At 34.1% G+C, this 8345-nt stretch overlaps 1 protein-coding gene across 2 annotated transcripts in view; it reads right to left on the reverse strand.

The window, feature by feature from the left end:
• The window catches only part of LOC149081190 (forkhead box protein N3-like), a 49451-nt gene extending 45754 nt beyond the window's left edge, over positions 1 to 3697 (reverse strand). For both annotated transcript variants that reach the window (XM_089237316.1, XM_089237317.1), the window contains exons 1-2: positions 3595 to 3697; positions 3402 to 3445 (exon numbers count right to left, since the gene is read on the reverse strand). The gene's annotated coding sequence lies outside the window, so the exon portion shown is untranslated. The remainder of the gene's footprint in view (positions 1 to 3401; positions 3446 to 3594) is intronic.
• Positions 3698 to 8345: the final 4648 nt, after the last annotated feature.

Genomic DNA, 8345 nt, shown 5'->3' on the forward strand with positions numbered 1-8345 from the left:
ACTTTTTCATCAAATTGTAAGGTATTTTCCTTATAATTATAAATAGGAGGGTTTGGGACAGAAGGGTATTTGACAATACAGTAAAAACCATACCATACTGTCTAAAACCCTGCCAACCCTATATTTAACAATTTTTACATTGATAGAGAATATTTTAATGATTTCAAGGTATTATTTCGGATATTTCTGCATTTTCAATGGGAAATAATTTTTTTTTCCTTGCCATCCCTATCTTCTACTGAAAGACTCTTATAAGGTTGAAATAAAAAAAAGGGAGGATCTTAGAGTACACTCTTCCCAGTGATAATACCAATTCCTTCACCCTCTTCAAGCTAGAGACAGAATTTTAAGAAGTAGGCCTGTTGCACACGTGCTAGTTTTGTCCTCAAGGTTTCCTAGTGATCTCTCATGTTTTCTCCTTCCACTGTCTTCTTTCCCCCCCCCCCCGCCCAAAAAAATAATAAAACACTAATTAATTGATTCATAACTTTTTTTGATCAAAATGGTTTATCATTTATATTGCTATGTGTTCCAAGAAGTGCTGCCAGCTGTCTTTGAATCGGGAAGTAACAATTCAGTAGGTTGTTTTGCCTGTATGCATTACCACATCAATACAGAAAATATTTTGTACTAAACAAATTTTGTGTTAACCAACAAAACAGTGAATTGATTATGTCGTCCAACGTGAAAAATATTTAATTCGTATTAAACGAAAATTGTATTGGAAAAGTTTGTGTTGAGGAGGTTCCCACTATACTCTCATTTTGGCATTAAGGTCATAGATAAAATTCTGTATTCTAATGCACCCCCCCCCCCATAGGATATGCAGTAAACTTTCAGTTTGGTACAGAAACCAAAATTATTTTTAAAAAAAAGCTGTGTTACTGATTCTATGTGATACCTATACATTTGGCAGTTGGTAAATTAAAGAATTTCAGTGCAAGCTACATCTGATGATTTAAAATAGTTTTAATTGCTTAATATTCCTCATTTGTAGCATTAAATAAAATTACACACAAGTAAAGTTAATTTCAGTGAAATTAATTTTACCGGAAATGGAAGAGGAAAATTTTCCTTGTTTTATGGAGCATATTTTTAGTTTTTTTTGGGCATAAATGCATTTTTTAGGGAGCATTTTCAAGCAGTTCTGAAGTCATAAGTGATTACTAAATCTGAGTTTGAGAGCAACAAACAGTTTTTGAAATTTATGCTACCATGTCAATCAACATTGAAAGAAGTCCAAGAACCATTAAAAATATAAATTATTTCAAACCATTTTTTCAATTTTAAAAAGATGCTTGACTTTGAATTTGTCAAGCCCTGCCTATTGTGTCCAGATGAGCTCAGTAGGAGATGGAAGAGAAGAAAAACACCACAAGTAATTTTGTCGTTAAAGATAATATATGTGCATTTCTTTTTTACTTAGTAAATAAAATAACAAACAAAATTTCCATATAATTTGATTTTTTTAAAATCAAAAGGAAGTTAGGAATTTCATTATTATGTACCTACACTACTTTACCATACATGCACCTCATACACACCCTTCTCTGGATTTTCTAGTAAATTGGTGAATGCCAGAATGTGCGTTTTGAGTGTATTTGTGGCCCTAAGCATTTAGTGCCAGAATTGTGATTGTTTTGTGTTCTCTCTGGTGCTGTCATCTGTCTTTCATATTTTGAAATAAAGATGGCAAATGCTAGAGATGTAAAATTCTCGAGAATAATTTTTCAGAGAATATTCTCATCAAGCAGAATATTCAAGAATATTCTCATCAAGCAGAATATTCAAGAATATTCTCTGGCAGGACTACTATTATAAATAACTTGAGAATATTCGTATAAGTTCTTGATGAGAATATTCTCCGGTTATTTATAACATAGTTACATATAATATCCTTGAGAATATTCTCTGGAAGGACTACTTTCATAAATTGGGGAATATTCTTATAGAAAATAATAATTATTCTGAAGTTATTAATAATAGTCCTTCCAGAGAATATTCTCCTCAATGAAAATATTCTTCAGTTACCGAAATCTTTCTAGAGAGTATTTATTATCAAGAATATATATAATAACATGTAGGCCTGTTATAATAAATAATCTCAATAAATAACTTGAGAAAAATTATTATTTTCGATAAGAATATTCTCTAGTAATTTATAATAGTAGTCCTTTGAGAGAATATTCTCTGTCTCCATCTCTGTTCCCGTCAAAAACATGGGAATATTGAAATTTGTAGCCCACAATATTAAAGTTTGAAAGCAAGAAAATTAAACCAACAGGGCTGAATTGCACAACTTTTAAAGAAATGTGAGTGATACAGAATTTAAGTATATGTGCATTGAAGAAAACAACAGTTCTGTATCTTAGAATGAAGATGATTATATAAGAATAGCTTCCCTTATCAATCAACTTTGATTCAATTTCTTTTATTGTGAACTTATTTCTCAAAATTTATCTAATTTTAAAATAATTTTTTAAGGTTTTAATCTAAAGATTTCTAAAATCTTTATATGACCAAACTTTTAAAACCTCTCATCATGACCTGGAGAATATTCTAGAACTAAAGTTGTCACTGGGGGGGAGTGATTATACAAAAAATTGTTTTGTTGTAAATGTTTCAGGCAATGAAAAGTGATTTATATTTCACACTTTTAAAAAAATTACAAGAAAAATTTAAATTATTTAAAAGAAAAATGAATATTCTCGATTATTCTCAAATTTTTACATCCAGGAGAATTCTCAGAATATTCTCGTTCTCTGGAGAATGGTGTTTAGAAAACTTGGCGACAAAAAGTTATACTGCATATCAGAAATTGACCTAACACAGGTTCTACTATAGTGCTTACAAATATGGCATTCTAATGTGTTAGAATTTACAAATGGACCCACCGATATAATGGTGATTTCAATGAATAATAATAATAATATAGCCTATGGCCTTTCAAAAAGTTTTATAATTCACGATGCGGGTGCTCAAGTCAAACATATTATTTTGAAATAACATGTGAAAAGCAATGGTAACACCTTAAACTCACCACCTCAATGTTTGTTTACCTTCACATCCTCTAGTGTAACACCCTCGTTACCTCGATATTTAAAATAATCGAATATAAGAGAAATTCGTTGCGACTAAAGGCTAATAAATCGCGATAATTTCGGATAAATTATTTACGAATCGTTTTTTTTAACGACCCGAAAACTCCACGTTGCAAACAGAGTCGTCCAACATGTCTCCTCCGGTTAGCCCTAATGTATACACGGGAGCGTGGCCCTCGTGGCTCACGCAATAAAAACAATAATAATAAAAAATTAGTCGGGAGCTATTTCCCGAAATCACAGCGATTATTAAAAAGAACGAGTTCGTGAAATTCGATTATTAAAAGGATGACCACTTACTCGGTAACAGATCTCATGCGCGATCGCAGCCACCAACGCAGGCACTAACATCGGCACGAAAATAATACAAGAAAAAAAACAGATTATATTACTCTGTGCAAAATCAACATTCACGGGAAACGGAAAAAATTGTTAAGAAATTAAAACTGCCACGAAATCGGCGATATTATTCGGTTATTAAAAAAGTACTCACGTTCGATTCTTATTGCTTTCATGGGAATAGATAGCGAAATAAAACATCTCTCCCCTACAGAAATTTTTGTAAATAAAACAACTATCGCAACCACAACACACGCATAAACCGGAAACTGCCTCCGAGAACCTACGTCATTTCCGCTCCGAATATTATAATTAATTATTAATAGCCCTTAAAATATACAATTTTTGATTTTTTGTAAATTAAATGCAAATAAATGTGTTTTATATGTCCATTTTTATTTCTTTTTTGAGCGAAAAGTATTTGTTTTCACACCAAAAATTCATTTGTTATCTGGGAGGTTTATAGCACCGTCGACAGATGTCACTTACTTCCACTGACTGAGCTATAAGGTTTCTATATAGCTCGGTGCTTCCACTTTTCTTGATCTGTCTTCCATTAACGGGGCAAAATTCTCATTTTATATACGCTGACCATATTTCTTCGAGAAAATACGGCAATTCTATGTAAATACGGAATATGTAACCGATTATCGCGAAAACCTATGCCATAAAAGAACGAAGTTGCCAACTATGAAGCTTTTTGCATAGACGTCATAATCATCATTACTTTGAGGGACAGGCATAGGATAATCAGAAGACGTTTCAGAGAAAAATTAGTCTTCCTATCTAAAATACAGATGACTACTACTACTACTACTGAGCATAGGCGGAGATAGACTTGGAAGTCTGGGGGGGGGCACAATAATGATGTCAATTCACATATACATATATACATTAGATCAATCGACTCCACCTTTGATGCTGGGTGGCAATGCTACCCCCCCCCCCGCCCCTCCCGCGTATCTCCACCCATGCTACTGAGCCACACATGCACCTCGTCCATATTCCCTTGCGGAACTTCTAAAGAATTGGTACATGTTGGAATGTGTCTTGTCTGTGTAGTGAACCTGATGTGAAGTTTGTTTTTGTGTAATGGGTGCTGTGTATAGTGCTTCAATCTGCCATCAATTTTTTTAACTATCAGTGAAGTGTAATGATGTAGTAATTGTAATCGTTGTAGGCACGTTGCTCCCTGTGGCGAGACTTTTTAACGAGGATCACATTCGCTTTGAAGTTGGGAAGTACAGACGATTGAATATCAAGCGAAGGTAATTAAAAAGGAAAAAAAAGAAGAAAATCGAATAATTCACCTCACACTTTCAGGGCGCGTGCTCTACCATTAAGCTACAGAGGAAAGATATAGTCTTCCTATTGATTTCAAAGGATTTCCTCTCCCTGAGTGCTATGGTAACCTTGTTAATTGGGCCACCGTCTCTCTATCGCCTTTAGCGCTTTTTTCACTTCCTAGAATTTATATATTTAGTCAGAACCGGAATTGGCATTCCTTTCTAGCAGGGCCGCAACTAGAAGGGGGGGAGGGGGGCGTATCGAGCCCCGAGTGTTGAACCAGAGGGGGGGCGTAAATTTTATTCTCAAACTTCTCCTTCAACATTACAAGGGGGCACCAAAATGCGCACTTGCCCCGGGGACCAAACATCTAGTTGCGGCCCTGCTTTCTAGAGTAGGTTTACCAGATTCGAAAACTCAGAAAGGGAGACGGCTGTGCGTGCACTCTCTATGATGTCACTTTTTAAGTTTTCGCAACAGATGGAATAAGCATTGACTGTGCTTCAATCCAGCTGTTTTCTTTGATTCTGAATGGAATGAGTAACACCCTTCCCCCCCCCCTCCCCACTTCAGTACATGGCATTAGATGTTGGTGAGCATGCAATGGTACTTTTAAAATTGGGTGGTGCGGTTTTCTTCTCCTAGAGCTGTTTATTTGCACTGTCTGGGCGAGCTGGGCCATAGAATAGCATCTGTCGTGCTTGGAGGCAACTCGGGTAATCTCGGGAATTTCGTGGGTGATTGATCAAATGTATGAACACGTGTGGAAAGAAAAAAAAAACACAAGAGAAACACTCATATCAATGAAGAAATATATGTTTCAGAGTGAAAAAAACCCAAAAATTGAAAAATTATTCCGGAAACCCCTGCAAAGGAGAACAAAAAAAAAGATACATTTTCTGAAACATAGGAGGACGCTTGAAATATCATCAAAAAGAAGGACGTCTGGTAATCTTATTCTAGAATAGTTGATTCTGGCAATTTGCAGATAACTGGTTCGATTCTAGCTCGTGATGTTTATATCTATTTGAACTTCTCTTTCATCTTCGTATACGAATATGATTTCATCGTATATTATCACGTTTTAACATTAATTATTTTGCGTTGTTCTTTCAGACGTGTACTATCGGACTACCAGTCGTACGGATTTAGGGGGTTCATCCCCCAACCGTGAACGTGACAATACGGGCTATGGGAGAAGCCTCCATGGGTCGCGAGCGTAAGGAGCGGACACAACTCTTACTATAAAGGAATTAATAAATTAAAAATCATAAATAATAAAATGCACGTACATAAATCATGACAAAATCGAAACATTACAGGCGAATTCGCATCTCGCGCTCACAACCAACACATTCATTTTTTGGGTGGGTGGCTGGTTCTTCCAAAAACGATGTCGATTACAAACAAAACATTTCATCAAATCTCCAATCACGCCAAGATTACAAAAAGTACTTTTTCTTCCAAAGGTCTGAAGTGGATTAACCCCATAGAAATCAAAGTTAAAATTTTGATTTCACTGCAGAAATGCGGAAGTTTAGTGGAGTTTACTACAACATCAATAATTTAAAAAAGTCAATTGACTTCTTGATTTTTGAATTATTGAGTTCACGGATATGAAGCCGAGAAAATTAAATATAAATGATTGTAACTGGCCCTACTTTTGAGTTGGATATTCATGCAATAACATTGATTTCTACCTTTTATAAATATATTTTCAAGTATAAAAATGTAAATTGATGTCTTCGTATTGTTTTTGATATTCAACTGCATCAATTTATATAGTTTAGTGTATTTTAAAACTAACAATGGCACATATATAAATTGCATTGAAGACATTACGCAGCTTTTAATTGGAGTATTTTTTTTTTTGAACAAAAACAGTCATATCGATAACTTCACAAAATAAATTCGAAATATGCTCATGCACCCATCAAAAAGAAAAAAAAAATCGATTCATTTCTACATGTCTTTAATTTGGATTTGTTTCCTCCATGAGTGGCCGAGGAAGTCACCATATAGGTTACCTTGGTTACGGTTTGTATGCCTCTCAAACTCTTTGCTGAAAAGGGAAATACCGCGTGATCCCAAAAATCCCATTGCTAAAATCACTGAAAAATCGCCATTGGCAGGAAATAGAGCACTTCTGCAAATTGCAGTGGATTATAATGACGTGATAAAACATATCGAATATGTGAGATAAATAATTTTATTTATTGTCGTAATTGTCATAATAAATTAATGAGTTATGAAGATAATTTTAATCCTTGATTTTGTAGAGAAGAAAAAGTTCAAGTTGACTTCGCTGAAACATGAAAAAACAGGAATGTCCTGGAAAACACTAATATGGTTTGGAAAAAATCGTAACTTTTTTGAGGCAGGCCCAGACCGTTCCCCCCTCCCATAAAATATTTTTTGATTCAAGTGAAATTATATCTCCACCGTGATGAGAGTACAATGAAAAAAGTGATAATATACCTCCACCTATTAATTGTAACAATATCTTACAAATTTATTTAATTAATTATTTGGATTTTAACATTCGAAGTCATTCCCACTTGTCCCTACTCAAAGAGGGATTTTATTGAGACCAGTATCTAGCATTAAATAATTCTAGAATTTTTTTTTGTTTCACACGTGCAAAGTAACAATTTTGAGGGGAGAAAAAAAATTATGTACACACAAGAAAATTTTATTTTCATTAAATTACACAGTCCGGGAAGCATAATTCGCCATTCCGCGATTTTACACCGTTTTTTTCGTAATTTTTTCCACACAGCCAATCACGTTGCTTCAGCTTCTATGATAATTCGCGTAACTCTACGATATCTTCTTTTCTCATCGGATCGCCGAACAACAGTGCACACAAAGCGTATTAATAATTTGATGTCTTTAATACGCTTTGGGTGCACACAAGGTAGATAATATTCCCACCGCTGTTCCGCAAGACATTTCAAAAATATGCACACACACACACAATCGCGCTACTTTCAATTCAATATAAACGATTTTATTTTTAAACCGACAAATTTATACACTGAGAGCAAAAACTGAAATATTCAAACAGCAAAAGGCGGATCACGAAAATCTTTGCAAATTTTAGTAAAATATTTTTCCAATTTATCAATGCATATTTCAATAGCAAATCGACTATAAATAAACAGAAAAATTATAGTATAAAAAATATATTATGCACGTTAATAATCGTAATATTTAATAAAATATTTAAAAATCGGAACTTCGGAAGAGAAAAAAAAGATAACTACATTTTTTTAGAACATTGTTGGTCAATTTTTTTCTACATGCTTTTGTTGCAATACTTATAATTGATTTATTATGTACTTGCATTTTTAGTCTGAAAAATATATTGTAAAATATATTGCATCAGCAAAGAAAATTAAAAGAATACCGTTATAGCGAAAATCTTATCCCCCAGATCAGCTTACATAGGAACAATGCAAAAACCTGGAATTCCTTAATAACGAAATTTTTCGTTATAACGCAGTGGTTTCTCCGGTCTCTTGGAGTTCGTTACAATGGGACTCGACTGTATACATTGCAATATGTTCAGTACATATGTGAGCATTGCATTTCTTGCAACAGGTTCTTGTCTTGCAG

The sequence above is a fragment of the Pholcus phalangioides genome, unplaced genomic scaffold, assembly GCF_987345545.1.
Source record: "Pholcus phalangioides strain wild (caught in Gottingen) unplaced genomic scaffold, Ppha-v1.0 ptg000010l_1, whole genome shotgun sequence".
NCBI lineage: Eukaryota > Metazoa > Arthropoda > Arachnida > Araneae > Pholcidae > Pholcus > Pholcus phalangioides.